This window comes from Nomascus leucogenys, chromosome 14 (assembly GCF_006542625.1).
Source record: "Nomascus leucogenys isolate Asia chromosome 14, Asia_NLE_v1, whole genome shotgun sequence".
NCBI classification, from domain to species: Eukaryota; Metazoa; Chordata; class Mammalia; order Primates; family Hylobatidae; genus Nomascus; species Nomascus leucogenys.
In genome coordinates, this window is record NC_044394.1 from 40588481 (window position 1) to 40605403 (window position 16923).

The 16923-nt window shown below is 47.4% G+C and overlaps 1 protein-coding gene and 1 pseudogene across 1 annotated transcript in view; both read right to left on the reverse strand.

Moving 5' to 3' along the window:
* GRAP (GRB2 related adaptor protein) overlaps window positions 1–5470 on the reverse strand; it is a 57821-nt gene extending 52351 nt beyond the window's left edge. Inside the window, exon 1 of the mRNA XM_030827192.1 lies at window positions 5401–5470. The gene's annotated coding sequence lies outside the window, so the exon portion shown is untranslated. The remainder of the gene's footprint in view (window positions 1–5400) is intronic.
* A 2364-nt stretch (window positions 5471–7834) lies between these two features.
* Window positions 7835–16923, reverse strand: part of LOC115838237 — a 136306-nt pseudogene continuing 127217 nt past the window's right edge.

A 16923-nucleotide genomic window follows, 5' to 3' on the forward strand; every position in this document is an offset into this window, starting at 1 on the left:
ACGTGGCTTTCAGAAGCCTCCAGCATCTGGCCCAAGCTAATACAGCCTTAAAACTAATCTGGTTATAGCCCAGCCCCTCATTTCACAAAGAAAGCTGAGACCCCTGGCTATCCATTAACTCACTCCAACCAAACACACCATCTATCCCCTCTCTTCCTCCAGATAACACTCACTTACCAGGCTACAGTGAGGTCCACGTCTCTGACATGAGGCTCCTGTCCACAAGTTTGGTAACCTTCATCTGCCTCATCACCAGTGAGCACCCAGCACTTAGCACTGTGCCCGACACAGAAATGAACACTGTTAAATAAATGAATGTTACAGATTAAAAACAGAGTCCCTGCCCTCGAGAAGGCCACAGTCTGGCAGGGGATGAAGGTTCCTTACCTATAAAATGGGAAAACTGAGGCCCTAGAAGTCTCCAGGGATTGCCCCAGGTAGATTAGGACAGCTAGGGCCCGGATAGGAAGCAAGGGGCTCCACCCACCATTCTGACCACCTGCTTGGCTGTCCCCCAAACCCTCAAACCCTCAGGGGAAGGATTATTTTTCCCACTACACAAGTGAGGAAACTAAGCCTGGAATCACACGGTCAGCTAAGGTCACTCCAGGCCCAGAACCTGCGCCTCCCTTTCTTCCTGTGGTGGTCTTTACTCTCAAGATGTTTCTGCCACAGAAACAACAGGTAGCTCCTACCTTCCTCATCTAAAGCCTCAGATGGGTAATGGGCACATCAAAAAAAACAAGCAAGTAAACAAAAGGTGGCAGATGCGAGGAAAAGCCACAGGAAATACAATGACTACTCATCACAAACAATCACACAAAAAGAAGGGTTTGCTAATGTGAAATATGTATTTGGTCTTCATCCCTCTCACTTGGCAGGGATTCCAAACCTAAAATCCTCAGAATCTCCATAGTGATGTCTTTTTGCATGTGAATGATTGACTGAGGGCTGGCAGTCCCTAGGCAGCTTCAGGATGGGGCTGGTCACTAGAAAGACCAAGGCAGGATCAGTCCTGGGAAGGGGAGAGGGACTGAAGATTAGGCTTATCACCAATGGCCAACCATTTAGTCAATCATGTCTCCATAATGAAACCTCCATAAAAAGACATAAGGACAGGCTCAGGAAGCTTCTGGATGGCTGAACACGCAAAGGTTCCTGAAGGGTGGCACCGAGGTATGGCATGGAAGCTCTGCACTCCTTCTCCCACACCTGGCCTATGCATCTCTTCATCTGTATCCTTTGCGATATCCTTTATAATAAATAGGTAAATATAAGTCAATTTCCCTGAGTTATGTGAGCCACTCTACCGAATTAATTGAACCCAAAGAAGGGCTCTCAACTTGAAGCTGGTTGGTCAGAAGTTCCAGAGGCTTTGACTTGCACTGCTGGGAAGGAGGGAATGGTTTTGTGGGACTGAGCCCTCAACATACGGGATCTGAAGCTACCTCCAGGTAAATATCAGAGTTGAACTGAAGGACACCTAGCTGGTGTCCTGCAAAACTGACTGCTTGCTTGTTATGTGGGGAGAAAGTTACAGAAGTCATCTGTATTGATTGCTGTTCAGTGTTAAGTGAGAAAACAGGAAAAAACACTTTGTATGATTTTTCCACACACAAAAAGGGGACAGCTCGTAAAATTTCACCCTGGTAATAACCCATACATCTGCTCTGGCCAAGGAGGCCTTCTCTCCACCCTCAAATATGTCAAGGAATCTGACTCTATCTGAAGCCACAGAACAGGGCTTCAGCTAAAAGCAGGCATATTCTGCAAAGGCTGTGAAAGGACCAGGGATAAAAACTTTTGCACGGTGACCTGCACATTTGATGTAATTAGGTTTTTCATTCATGATGCAACATTCACTGCTGGCAAAGATACGATGAGCCTCACAAAGAAAAAAGAAAAAAGAACACTTTAATTTTTAATGAATATTTCCCAGCTCAAAGGGCAAATATGTGTCAAAATCAGTAGTAATGTTCAGAGGTACTTAATGTTCAGGAGCCTTACAATGTGCCAGGGACCACCAGGCCCTTCAGTTTGTTGTTCCATTTGATGTAGAGCAGGTATGACTCTTCAGCTTCTCAGAGAAGTGGGCAGAGCTAGGATTCACCACTGACAAAGACTTTGGCCAGGCATGGTGGCTCACACCTGTAATCCTAGCACTTTGGGAGGTCCAGGCAGGCAGACAGCCTGAGCTCAGGAGTTCAAGACCAGCCTGGGCAACATGGCAAAACCCCGTCTCTACTAAAAATACAAAAAATTAACTGGGTGTGGTGGTACACACCGGTAATCCCAGCTTACTCAGGAGGCTGAGGCATGAGAATTGCTTGAGCCAGAGAGGTGGAGGCTGCAGTGAGCCAAGATTACACCACTGCACTCCAGCCTGGGCGATAGAGTGAGACATTGTCTCAAAAAAAAAAAAAAAAAAAAAAAAAAAGAAAAGTAAAGAAAAAAAAGAGGACTTCGGCCACCTCCTTCCCAGTAAAATGGTCTCAAATGGTTGAGAATGTCATAAGAAAAAAAAAGGAACACTTTTCCTGCAGGGCGCGGTGGCTCACGCCTGTAATCCCAGCACTTTGGGAGGCTGAGGCAGGTGGATCACAAGGTCAGGAGATCAAGACCATCCTGTGAACGGTGAAACCCCATCTCTACTAAAAATACAAAACATTAGCCAGGCGTGGTCGCGGGCGCCTGTAGTCCCAGCTACTCAAGAGGCTGAGGCAGGAGAATGGCGTGAACCCAGGAGGCGGAGCTTGCAGTGAGCTGAGATCGCACCACTGCACTCCAGCCTGGGCGACAGAGCGAGACTCCGTCTCAAAAAAAAAAAAAAAAAAAGGAACACTTTCCTAAGTGAGAAACAATGCTCTGGGCTCTGCTGCCCTCCCCTATCTGGTGACCTTGTGGGTGGAAGCAGAAGACCTCCAGCTGGGCCCAGTGTCCTCCCAGGGAGGCTGTGAGGCCCAGCCAGGGCTCCCAATGAGCCTCCTAGACCTTTGGCAGCAAAGAAAAGGCAGTGATTGCTGTGAGCAAGGGCCAAGGTGCCGCTGCCCTCCCAGACACAAGCTGGGAAAGGAACTCCAAACAATTAAGAAACAGGGCTGTTGACCAAGGCAGGGGCTTTCTCTAACAGACTAACTTCAAAGGACATCTGTTGATGGTCTCTGAAATACTTAAACTTCAGGAAAAAGGAAAAAGCTAATAAAATAATAAAATACCGGTTACAGTCAAAAAACTAAAATAAGGCCTATGTAATTTTCATGGCTGCCTGCTATTTTCTTGAAGTTTATAGACAGGAGCAGCTTTCGGCACAGGCGGATGGTGAAAAGTGAGAGGTATGGAGCTAAGAAATCCTCACTAGGGGCCGGGCGCGGTGGCTCACGACTGTAATCCCAGCACTTTGGGAAGCCGAGGTGCGCAGATCACTTGAGCTCAGGAGTTCAAGACCAACCTGGGCAACATGGCGAGACCCCGTCTCTAAAAAAAATAAAAATAAACAAATAAATAATCCTCACTAGGAGAAAAGTCACTGGAGGTGTTTCTTTTTTTTTTTTTTTTTTTTTTTATTTGAGACATAGTCTCGCTCTGTCGCTCAGGCTGGAGTGCAGAGGTGTGATCTCGGCTCACTGCAAGCTCCGCCTCCTGGGTTCACACCACTCTCCTGCCTCAGCCTCCTGAGTAGCTGGGACTACAGGCACCCACCACCGCACCCAGCTAATTTTTTTGTATTTTTAGTCGAGTCGGGGTTTCACCGTGTTAGCCAGGATGGTCTTGATCTCCTGACCTCGTGACCCGCCCACCTTGGCCTCCCAGAGTGTTGGGATTACAGGCGTGAGCCACCGCGCCCGGCCGAGGCTTTTCATTTTCCAAGCCAACTGGACTACGCACCTCACCTAAGCGAGACTTTGGAGGCTGAAACTAATTATTCCAACCGTGAGACAGCCCATGATGCGTGGGCCATGAAGCAGGACTCCAGCAGTGCCAGTGGGCACAAAGCTCCAGCTATTCCAGCTGAACACCTGGACTTCCATTACTTTGACACAATTGACCTTGTACACCTCAGGTCCTCATTTTTCACTGCTTCCCCTCAACCACAGGACTGGCTGTAAATATTTAAACATCTCCTCTCCCAGCAAACATCTGCCATGAGTCCATCCCAAGGGCAAGCTCCAAGCTCCAAACACATACCACATTCCATGGCACATCCTGTTATTTTTTTTTTTTTTTTTTTTGAGACGGAGTCTTGCTCTGTCCCCCAGGCTGGAGTGCAGTGGCGCGATCTTGGCTCACTGCAAGCTCCGCCTCCCGGGGTTCACGCCATTCTCCTGCCTCAGCCTCCCGAGTAGGGACTACAGGCGCCTGCCAACACGCCCGGCTAATTTTTTGTATTTTTAGTAGAGACGGGGTTTCACCCTGTTAGCCAGGATGGTCTCGATCTCCTGACCTTGTGATCCGCCCGCCTCGGCCTCCCAAAGTGCTGGGATTACAGGCTTGAGCCACCGCGCCCGGCCTTTTTTTTTTTTTTTTGAGACAGAGTCTCGCCCTTTTGCCCAGGCTGGAGTGCAGTGGCACAATCTTGGCTCACTGCAACCTCTGCCTCTCAGTTTCATGTGATCCTGGTGCCTCAGCCACCCAAGTAGCTGGGATTATAGGCGCCTGCCACCACACCCAGCTAAGTTCTGTGTTTTTAGTAGAGATGGGGTTTCAACATTTTGGCCAGGCTGGTCTCGGACTCCTGACCTCAAGTGATCCACCTGCCTCGGCCTCCCAAACTGCTGAGATGACAGGCGTCAGCCACCGTACCCAGGCACATTCTGTTATTTCTAGAATCTGAGTTTTGTTTTGTTCTCCCTCTTTTTCGCAAAGTTTGCACGCTCCACTTTCCAAACTTTCTTTCTCAATTTTCCAATTTTCTTGTTTCCAGCTTGCTGAGACTGAACTAATGCACATGCAAATGCAACTAAAACAGGATCATTTGTTACCTTCTGGGCTCCTCACTCAAGCCTGAGGAAGTGTGTGATCAGCTCACAATCATTTCTCATGAACCTCTATGCCAGATAAGGATGTTAGAGGTGGAGGTGGGAGGGTTGTCAAAACAAGGAAAAACAATATTAAACTCTGTTAAAAGTTTAGACCCAATACAGCAAAAACAAACAAACAACAACAACAAAAAACTTATAAATTACATACTGACAATTGAAAGGATCCTCAGTAACTAGAAACACCTTTAGAAATCCAGTTCTATCATCATATCATCAGTTATTACCTAGAACTCTTTGATGCTAAGTGATAAATGAAGTACATGAACTTGTACAATTCTGTCAAAACTTTAAATATTTTTAAATGAAGACACCAAGGTGTAAAGTGAGATCCATTATTCAAGGCAAAGAAACCTTTCTGTACCTTCCAAGACAGCTGTCACGGGAATAGGGCCAGGTGTAGTGGCTCACGCCCTATAATCCCAGCACTTTGGGAGGCCAAGGCAGGAGGATCACTTGAGCTCAGGAGTTCAAAACCAGCCTGGACAACATGGTGGGACTTCGTCTCTACAAAAAATAAAAAATAAAATTTTTTAAATTAGCTGGGCATGGTGGTGCACATCTGCAGTCCCAGCTACTCAGGAGACTGAGATGGGAGAATCCCTTGAGCCCAGGAGATGGAGGCTACAGTGGACCATGATAATGCCACTGCACTCCAGCCTGAGTGACAGAGCAACTTTGTCTCAAAAAAAAAAAAAAAGGCTGAGCAGGCCCACAGAATGGCCACTTTATTTGCAGGACGAGATGACCAGGCAGAGGCTCCTGGCCACCACCCCACCAGCCACACCTTCCCCACTCTCGCCCTAGCCCTAAAAACCTGTTTTGAAATTGTATTAATTAATCATTCATTTTACTAAGAAATCAGGGTGCTGATGCACGTTAGGTAACTATTGTTAACCACACAGAGTCAATAAATTCCAACCAACAGCAAAGAAACTGAATGCTTGAGATGGCCTGGGGAAGTAGCACCATGAGCAATGCAGAAATTGTCAGGCCTTCTGAAATGCCCTGGGAGCTTCAGAGCCTCCGCGTAAAAAGCCATATCTATTCAATATAAAAGGGAATACTCACTTTTCTACAGTTAGTCCCCAGAACTAGGTAAGGTTCTTTAAACCAAATAATATTTCATTCCCATTCTGAAAACTGAATCATTGATTTTGCCTATGTAACAACCATAATCCCCTTCTTCTTGGAAAGAGTACTTCAGTCATCCTTGGGAAACTGGCCAGGAGTAGGCTCAGGACACAGACCAGGCCAGTCAAAGCCCCACAGTTCCCCCGCCCAGCAGCTAGATCAGTGATATGTTAAGACTCCAGACTGGACCACCTGTAGACCCCTCTGGATGGTTCCTAAAACTTCTGGGAAACTAGCAGGGTTGCTAAGCTGCTGGAACACACCACAGGGGCAGAGTCAGAGTTTACCTATGATTGAAGCAGCCACAGAAGAAAGCAAGAAGCCAAGGACAGGAGAAGGCACAAGACATAACAACACGTGGTCTGCACCTCTATGTCTACCTATGCATGAAGCCATTTATCCCCTGAAATTCTCATGCTGTAACCTAAAGCAATGTGTGCTTTTGACCCCTGCAACTGCAAACCCTGTGCACAAAGCACCTGAGAGAACCAGAGGTAGAAAGGCAGCAACAGCCAAACAACAAAAGGACAGAGCATGGGCGCTCCCCTGAACCTCCAACAGGGCCTCGATTAGGAGTGCAGAGACATCAGTCAGGCTCTTCCCACCCAGCCACAGTTGACCCACAGCTCAAGACTGACCAAGGAAGAACCGCATCCTCCCCAGGAGGGCTCGGCACTCCCTGTGAATGAGGCACCCCCAACCAAAGTCTGGGATCATCTGCTCTTTTTTGAGAGTGACTCATGACGGGAACCATAAAATAACAGCTAGATCCCCATACATGCAGGGAACAAGCTGGGGGAAAATTTTCTGGTAAACTTGAAAACACAGAATTCAAATGAGAGTAGAGACTGGAAAGAGACTAAACAAAACAGCAACAGCAAACAGAACAAAACTGGAAAAAAAATTTCCAAGGCTAGGGTTATGCCCCAGGAGGCAAGAAGTATTCCATAAAAATGTGCTCCGAAGGCTTGAGGAGCTGGGTGGGGAAATTCTTTCCAAATCTAGAGTTCCCCATCGTGGGAGACAGAGGCTTTTCACAGTTCCAAGCAAGGCAGGTGGGCCTGTGGTGAAGGCACACACCTCTGTACCCCGTGCCTCTGTGCCACCAAGGTGCGGCTGATCGTGTGCTGAGAGGAGGATGTTCACCTTTCAGTTGCGGTCTACATCAGGTCCCTAAGGAAACTATGGGGAGCAGCCATCATTGAAGGTCACGCTCGGCTGTCAGGGAGCTGCCTTTCCACTCCCCTCCCCAAACCTAACAATCACAGGTCAATCAACATTGTGAAAACCCAGTCCCAATCAATAAATACGGGTGAATTAATTGACCTGAACATCTTCACCTCAGATGGCAGCTCCACCTATGTATGTCTGGCAGCCTCCTATGTTTCTACACATACTTTATTTTTCTAAAAGTAGATGACAGAGAATGCTTGGGAAAGGGGTACACCCCACCTTTCCCACAGTGTTCCACCAGTGAGTGTGGTCCATCAACCAGATACATCAGAACTTCCTGGGAGTCCATTCAAAAATCCAGTCATTCTGGGGGCAGAGCTGAGGGGCTGCCACTCTCTTAAGAAGCCCCCATGGTGATTTCTAGGCATGCTGGAGTCAGTGTCATGGTGTCCACTGCAGGACACTTGAATGTGTGCAATACTCCGCAATCCTCAATTCACTGGCTTTATCTTTCCCGAGGTGCAGTCCACGAGTGAGGAAACATCTCCATCTTCCTACCGGAGAAAAGGGTACAACGATCGTTACAAGGAGGCCCAGTTGGGGTAGCTGAGACCACAGATCACATGACCAAACCACACGGGCTCTCCAGAAGACAACAGGCCAGTTAGGACAATATGGACAGTGCCACATTCTTTTCAACAGTCATCATTTCAGCCAAAAGAGAAAAGACTATTATGATTCTGTTTCAGCCACGCTAGCAATAACTTAAAGCCTAATAACTGTTGCTCATCCCGTAGAGAAATGAAAAGAAAAAAATCCTTTATTTCCCTCATACCAGAAAAACGTGAGATTCAGCCAAGAAATAAACATCTTCACTAACTGAAAGTGGGCATCTATATTCTGATGACTTCTTGTTGGTTAGAGAAATCAAATTTTCTATCAGCTGGGCAGGGTGCTACACACTTGTATTCCCAGCTACTCAGAAGGCTGAGGCAGGAGGATCACCTGAGCCCAGGAGTTCAAATCTAGCCTGGACAACCTAGCAAGACCCTGTCTATAAAAATGAATAGTTTTTTTTTAATAAAAAATTTATCAGTCTCCAAAAAGTGGGCTAAAAAACCTTTATACTCATGTACTTAAAGAATTTTGAAGAAAAACAAACATTTCAGACTTGACTTCTAGACAGTAGAGCAGGAAAAGGTAAACTGCCCATGTGCTTACTTGTCGCCCCTGGGACTTTCTTCTAAGGAAGAAAGATCCCTGCAGGTGTCAGTTAACCTACTGCCAGAGGGGAGCCAGGAAGGGCTGACTGCATAGGAAGAACCAACCTCTAAAAAAAGGCTGGGCAGGCCCACAGAATGGTCACTTTATTTGCAGGAGACGACCAGGTAGAGGCTCCTGAAGGAGAGTAGGAGGTCCACCCTCAAGGAGCCACCTAGGCAGCTTCTCCCAGGATCTGACAGCCACTGGAACAGACACAGCAGAGCTCAAATTAGATGTCACTTGGCCTCCTAGAACTTGATATGTACTCAATTTTCTAAAAGCAGAAAGCAAGTACCAAAACATACACAAGGAATTTAATTTCTTGTTATCGACATGCCCCTATCATTTAGTCTCTGGGAGGAGCAGCCTGTGGGTGTAGACTACACGGGCAGGTGGGGAAATCCAGTCTTTTTAAAGACTGTGTGAAGAAAAGATGGGGTCTGGAGACCTGGTTTTGGCTGTTCCTGCCAATCCAGGAAAACAGGGGTATGGCAAGAAGCTGCAGCACCTCCCCTCAGTGTAGAGGATCAAACACTGTGACTGCACAAAGGGCAGGCAGCAACACTCCATAAAGGCAAAGGAGAATTCTTGAATGCTCCCCTACCTCTCCTACTCCTCAAAGCCATCTTACAAATGACCAAATTATGAACAGTATTCTTTTAAAATCATGCCAAAATGCAAATAACATGATGTGGTAGTGAGAGATGAGAATCCAGGGACCAGGGCCAATGCTGTAACCACTCTGTAGCACCAAGAAGCCAGTACCCAGGGTCCTCGCTTCTAAAATGATGGGATTAAACCAGATGCTCACCCCAAATCCTTCAGTCCCAAAGGCCCCCATTCTGACCAGTGATTCAATTCCCTGCCATCTCCATGGTGGCATGAGAAACCCAAGCTTCTGATCAGCCCAGCCATAGGTCACCAACTGAGGGAGTAGAATTCCAGCCACAGCCAAGCAGCAGATGTTTTTGTTAGCCTGTGGGGCTTCATGGTGGGCAAAAAAGTAGGGCTTCCCTTCAGCCTTTGGAAATGTGAAAAGCAGCCTTCAGAACCCTCCACTCCTCTGAGCATGGCTGCTGTGACCCTTAGGCAGAGATTCCCCATTTCTCACACACTGTGGCTATGCTAGAGAAAACACTGGTTGATGGGAGATGATGAAGCCAACCAGAGACGGGGCGCAGTGAACCCAGTAGCCTTTGATGGCTACTCACCCCCACCCCACAGGACAGGCCGAGCTATGGATTACCATTTCATCAGCATAATTTTCCAGCTTGAGACATCTGAAAAACATGCAGAGCTGCATGGGAAAATCTACATTCCCATGATCTCGTGCTTAATTTAGCCCTGGCTGGTGGATGTGGTGGTGCTAACTGCTGGGCTTTGCCATCTCGCGAGGAGGCTGCGAGAGTGTGGAAGTAAAGGAGGGGCAGTGGATCCCCTCAGGCAGGGCCGGCTGACTTCAGGTTTCGGGCACAGTAGTGACGTAACATATTTTCTCAAAGAGAACTCCAGATGCTGGCCAAGGAACAGGTATTTTTACACTGTGCATGTACAAGTGCAAGACCACAGCTGTGAGAAAAACAAGTGGTTTGCTCACCTCTGCCTTCCCACCTGTGCCTCCAGGAGGTCACATCTAACTTCTCCCACAGTAGCTTCGGAGGAACAAGGCAGATTTCTGAACAAGGCAGATTTCTGAGGGAGTTACTTGCAGGGACTGGTGGTAGTGATGGTTGATGTCCGCTGAGCCTCATCTAAGCAGCGCTGCGGGATGGGCGGTGAGCCAGGGTCTTAGAGACCACAAGAGCAGGCTCACCTTAGCTGAAGCTCAAAGGATGAGCTCCTTCATCCCAAAGGTGGACTCTGGGGCAGAGCAATCCCTGAGGGTTAACTCTTTATGTGCCACCCACATGCTGCACTCTCGTTTCCGATCACTTTCCCTATGACCGGAACTGGCTCCTGCCTTGCATTCTACCCACCTGCCATTCCCCCACCCAGCGTCCTCTATCTGTCACTACACTGGCTCCTTGTCATTCAGATCGCATGGCCTCCTCAGAACCCATCAGGCACTCTCTATCAACGTCACCAGCTGTCATCTGGAACAGAGCCCCTCCTCTATCTGACATTTCTTATGTGCCTGTTTATCTGTTTCTCTCCTGCCCCCGCACCACCCCCCTGAGACCAAGGCCCAGCCTGTCTCTTTGCCACTGTCTACAACAGTGCCTGGCACACACTGAGCCCTCAACAAACACCTTCCATGTGACACAGAAGCAAAAAATAAGAACACTGTTAAAGATACCCATTATCTCTCTATTCAGAGACTGCCAGAGTTCACACCTTGAGGCTGTTCTCCCAGTTCCTGAGTCCCTTTCAGTCTCCATCTCTTCAGTTAAAGGGCAAGTGCTGTATTGTCGGCCTAACAATAAACTGCCTGGGAACAGGAACAGCCCTACCTGGTGCTTAACACATGCTCCACACGAACCAGCACCTGCCAAAGCCCAGGCACCACGGGGCCTGAGAATCCACTTGATGCCCCTTACAGCTGGACTCAGGAGTGACACCAGCAGCCTGGGCAGCAGCCTAGGGCTGAAATATGTAGTTCTCACTCCGGCCACAGGGATTATGTCCTGCCTTTCCAGCTGCACGGTCCAAGGCAAGCTGAGCTTTCCTGAGCCTCTATTTCCACACCTCTCAAATGGAGGTAACAGGTGCTGCTCCGCTTGGCTGTGAGGGTTGGTAAGAGTAGGACTGGCAAATAACAGGTGTCCAAATACCTGCCTCCTCTCCTGTGTCCTGCCAAGGTGCAATGTCTACAGTGACATTTCTCAGCAGGTTCCTGAGGACAGCTCGGCAGGAGATGAAAGCCTACAGAGGCATTCCTATGAGAACACACCAGGTGGGAATCACCTACCAGAGGGGTGGGTGGCATTGTCCACAAGCATCTCTCTCTAGACTATACACACAACCTGTTCAAAACCATCACCAGTCTTGCCTGCCCTTCTCCTCTGCAGCTGACATTTCCAAGCAAAGTCTCACATGTGCTCTTCGATGCTAGTAACAGAACAGAATTAAAAGAGCAGTAAGAAACAGAAGGGGCCCTCTAAGCAGAGGCTAGTGAATACTAACTGAGCAGGTCACATGTGTCCACTGATTCAATCTTCATAACAATCCTATGGAGGAGTTATTCTTCTTATTCATATATTACAGAGGAGGAAAGTGAGGCAAAGAGAGGCTAAGTAACTGACTCAAGGCTGAGGTGCCAGCAAGAGGTGGGACTAGGATTTGCTCTCGGACTCTGGCTTCTGATCCCATCCTCTTAATCCCTATTCTTATTCTCATTCTTTGTAGCTTTAGACAAATTCAGTGTTCAAATTCGTTAAGAACAAGGAACTTTCCTTTGCTGAATCTGCAGGCCTAGAAAGGTCCCTCTTGTCTAGATGTTTGAGGCCGAAAGATGGCATGGAAACAACTGCTTTCCGACCTCATGTTTTGTGGGCCACAATAGATCCTTTCCCCAGCCTCTCACCAAGTCAAGCAAGCAGGGGCAAAGATGCTACAGCTAGAAGGGCCTTGGAAGTCAACCACGTGCAGATGCCAGGACCGAGAGCCGTTCAGTGCTAAGCCAGGACAGAACCTGACATTCCCAGCTCCCTTCAGTGCAGCCAGCAAAAGGGAAGAGGCTTTAACGCTATTCAAAGAAACTTTTACCTTGAAATGTGGAAGGTTCTACACACTGGCAATACAATGGAGTCAGTCAGGGTGGAGGTCCAAAATAACAACACAGAGACTCTAAAACTATTCTTAAAAACGTGTTCTTCAGAACTCACATCCTTAAGAAATGATGCCTCTTTGGCTATTAACAGTGTCTTCTACTAAATCAGTCACACCGACTTTAACACCCTGAGAAACCTGCACTGTTCCTTTGAAATAGCTGTTGTCATCTGAAATACCACTCAGAAAAAAAGTCTCTTCATGTTGAAAGGTAAACTTCCTTTTTGGTGCAGAGTAAAAATATTACTTCCCTCTTTCCTCCTCTGCTGGAGACATTCCCGGTGTTTTATTTACTGTGCAACACTGACTGGATACATTAGGAGGAAATGTTCCTTCCCAACTCTTAAATGTCAGAGTCTAGCCCACAAAAAGCATGAGCCAGCCCTAATGTTTTTCTGCTGTTCCTCTGTTTTCTTAAATGTTTTATGATGTAACATTAGGTACATATAAAAGAATATGTGCAAACCACATGTGAGGACAAACAAAATAAGTCCCCATGACTCCACAGCGCCCTCAAGGCCTGGAACATGACCACCATGTCCAGCCACCTGGCTCCCCCTCACTTTCCCTCTCCCCACCTCCTCGACCCCCAAGGCAAACAGCCCTGGTATTGGGTTTTCGGTCCCTCACTTTTTTAAAAAAGAACATAATTGTTCACACACTAGTAAAACTGAACAGTATGCCGTCTTCCCCAGCCTGCCTGTGGCATTCTATACTGCTTCTCAGGTTCTCTCTGTTGTTATGCACAGCTAGCTGCCACTCACCCACTGTCACAGCTGTGTACCATGTGATCATGCTGATATTTAACAATGTGCCTACCCGTGTTCCTGTCCATGGACATCTGGGTTATTTCCAGATTTTTGCTCCTGTGAAAAGTGCTTCTACAGCCATGCACGTCTCCTGGGACACATGGGCCAGCTTTTTCTAGAGTCTGTTCCTAGAACAGCTCATTCATAAGATATACAAACTCTGCAATATATTTTAAAAATATTTTTGCCTGATTTATAACATCGTTTTGTCATTACAAAGATGTATTAAGGCCAGGTTGTGGTGGCTCACGCCTATAATCCCAACACTTCTGGGAGTAGGAGACTGAGATGGAGGATCACTTGAGCCCGGGAGTTTGAGGCTGCAGTGAGCCATGATCATGCCACTATACTTCAGCCTAGACAACAGAGCAACACCCTGCCTCAAACAAAAAGATGTATTCATAGTTTAGTTGACACAGGTTTGACAAGTATTTTTCACACACTCACTGTGTGTCCAGATCCCCATGCCAGCAGCTTACAGGGATCTGAACAAGCACAGATGTGGCACCCTGTCCAGACTGGGGGAGCAACAAAACGACTCCAACTGGGTGCTCTAGGCAGCTCTTGAGAAGACGAGGACAAGACTGGGGGCCATCAAGGGCACTGCAATGAAGAATGAGAGGGATGAGTGCCTGAGTATGGAAGAGGAGGCCTCTGCAGGCAGAGTGAGAACCCTCAGGGAGAGACGCCTGCCACTAAGGTAGCTGGGAAAGCAGAGGCTGCGGCAGGCTGAGGCTGCACCAACAGGGCCTCACTAGGCACACAAGAAATCTGCACTTGCCAACTTGAGTTGTTCACCTTCAAGATTTTTGCCATCTCCTCTCAGTAGTAACAATGACTAACACTTACAGAGCACCCACTATGTGCAAGCACTGTTCGGGGAATTAGCCCATTCAAATCCTCACTATAAAAGCTGCTTGGCCGGGCGCGGTGACTCATGCCTGTAATCCCAGCACTTTGGGAGGCCGAGGTGGGTGGATCACGAGGTCAGGAGTTCGAGACCAGCCTAACCAACATGGTTGAAATCCCATCTCTATTAAAAATACAAAAATTAGCCAGGTGTGGCAGTGCGCACCTGTAATCCCAGCTACTCAGGAGGCTAAGGCAGGAGAATCGCTTGAACCCGGGAGGCAGAGGTTGCAGTGAGCTGAGATTTGCCATTGCACTCCAGCCTGGCACAGAGTGGAACTCTGTCTTTAAAAAAAAAAAAAAAAAAAAGCTGGCTACTGCTTGCCTCATATTTTTCTTCATATCAACTTACGTTTAAATTCAAATACTCACTTGAAGTAACATACATAAAATCAGGTATTACTGCTATGCATATGGGGGGATCTTTTTGTTTTGTTTCTATTGAGATATAATTCACATAGCATTAAATTCACTATTTTAAAGTATACAATTCAGTGGGGGTTATTATTATTATATTTAAGTTTAGGGTACATGGCACGATGTGCAGGTTTGTTACATATGTATCCATGTGCCATGCTGGTGTGCGCACCCATTAACTCGTCATTTAGCATTAGGTATATCTCTAATACTGTCCCTCACCCCTCCCCCCACCCCACAACAGTCCCTCAGGGGGCTTTTTTTAGTATATTCACAATGTTGTGCAATCACCACTATTCACTATTATTCCAAAACATTTTCAACACTCCAAATTAAGCCCAGCATCCATTAGTGGTCACCACCCATGTCCTCACTCCCAGCCCCTGCAATGACAAATCTACTCTCTAGGATTGCCCTACTCTGGACATTTCACACAAAGGAAATAATATAATATGTGAACTTTTAGGCCAGGCGCAGTGGCTCACGCCTGTCATCCCAGCACTTTGGAGCCGAGGCTGACGGATCACAAGGTCAGGAGACCGAGACCATCCTGGCTAACACGGTGAAACCCCGTCTCTACTAAAATACAAAAAATAGCCAGGCGTGTGGCTATCTCGATCTCCTGACCTTGTGATCCGTCTGCCTCAGCCTCCCAAAGTGTTGGGATTACAGGGCCTGAGCCACCAGCGCCCGGCAGGTTTCAGTGTTTCAAGTTCATCCATGTTGCATTATTACCACTATTCCATTACTTTTATGGCTAAATAGTGTTCCATTGTATAGACGGCAACATTTTGTTTACCCATTCATCAGTTGATGGACATTCAGGTTGTTTCTAATTTTTTTGGCCATCATGCCATGAAGAATATTCATATTCATAATGCTGAGATGGCGGGCATGGTGGCTCACGCTTGTAATCCTACACTTTGGAGGCCGAGGCGGGCGGATCACGAGGTCAGGAGATCGAAACCATCCTGGCTAACACGGTGAAACCCCATCTCTACAGAAATACAAAAATTAGCGGGCCGCGAGTAGCGGGCGCCTGTGGTCCCAGCTACTCCGGAGGCTGAGCAGGGAGAATGGCACGAACCCGGGAGGCAGAGCTGCAGTGAGCCGAGATCGCGCCACTGCACTCCAGCCTGGGCGACAGAGTGAGACTCCGTCTCAAAATAAAAAATAAATAAAATTTTTTAAAAAATGCTGAGATGGACATCTATGCAGTGTTTGTGTGGACAAGTTTTCAGTTCTCCTAGGTATATACTGAGGAGTGAAGCTGCTGGTCATATGGTAACTACACGTTTAACTTTTTCAGGAACTGCCAAAATACTATGGCATTTCTAAGACAAAGATTAAAACTAAGAACATTCAACTGTATGCCACTTAAAATTATTTTGGGAAATACCGGGGAAGTAAAGCTACTAAGGTTGATTTTTTATTTTTGCTTGGAGCAGGGAACTCACGTCTTCAGGATGGTATTTCTGAATCTTGATCAAGCAGCAGTGGGAGAAAGGATTAGGGCAGAGGCGGGAGGAGGAAGACAGAAAAGATGACTGAGAAGCCACACAACACAATGAGCAGAGTCCAGAGCCTGAATCCAGCTGCAGGGGAATGGGAAAGGCAGGCGATGGACATAAACACAGAGTGGAAACATGAACCCTGACAATCAAATTTCAATGGGGTGGGGCAGAAGAGGTGGACAATAGCCAGGAGGACGGAGGCCTACCCTAAACAGAAAGGGAAGTGGAGAGGTTGCAGTACGAAGGCAGAGGTAGCATACTTAGTTTATTTCAAACAAACATGGCTGGAGGTGCTGGCAGGACAGGCCCTGAGAATGAATAACGGACTCCTAGTGGGAGACTGATCGCTAGGGCAAGGGCCAGGAGGGGCAGGGGGCACTGTGGCCAACATGTTCATCTCAGAGGAGCATGTGGAGAGACTACAGCGGAGAGAATAGAAGAGCAGAGGAAGAAGATGGGGGACAAGAATGCAATTAAGGAGGAGGCAAGTAGCCATCGGCCAAGTCCAGGAAGCCAGACAGGGACACAAGAGCCAGGTCGCAGGGAACAAAAAAAAGAGAACCATCCGTGCCAGGGAAGCAGAGAATGAAGAGATCATCAGCTTTTCTGCCCCATGCAGAGCAGTGCATGCATTCGGGAAGTGTTCTTCACCTTATCTAATGATCCACCAACAAATAGTTCAGACACCTTTGTGTGAGACCACGTGTAACTTCCTAGACATTCTTTTTTTTTTTTTTTTTTTTCTGAGAAAGGGTCTTACTGTCACCCAAGATGGAGTACAGTAGCACAATCATAGCTGATTACAGCCTGGACCTCCCAGGCACAAGTGATTCTCTTACCTCAGTCTCCTAAGTACAGGTGTGCACCACCAAGCCCAGCTTATTACTTTTGTAGAGATGG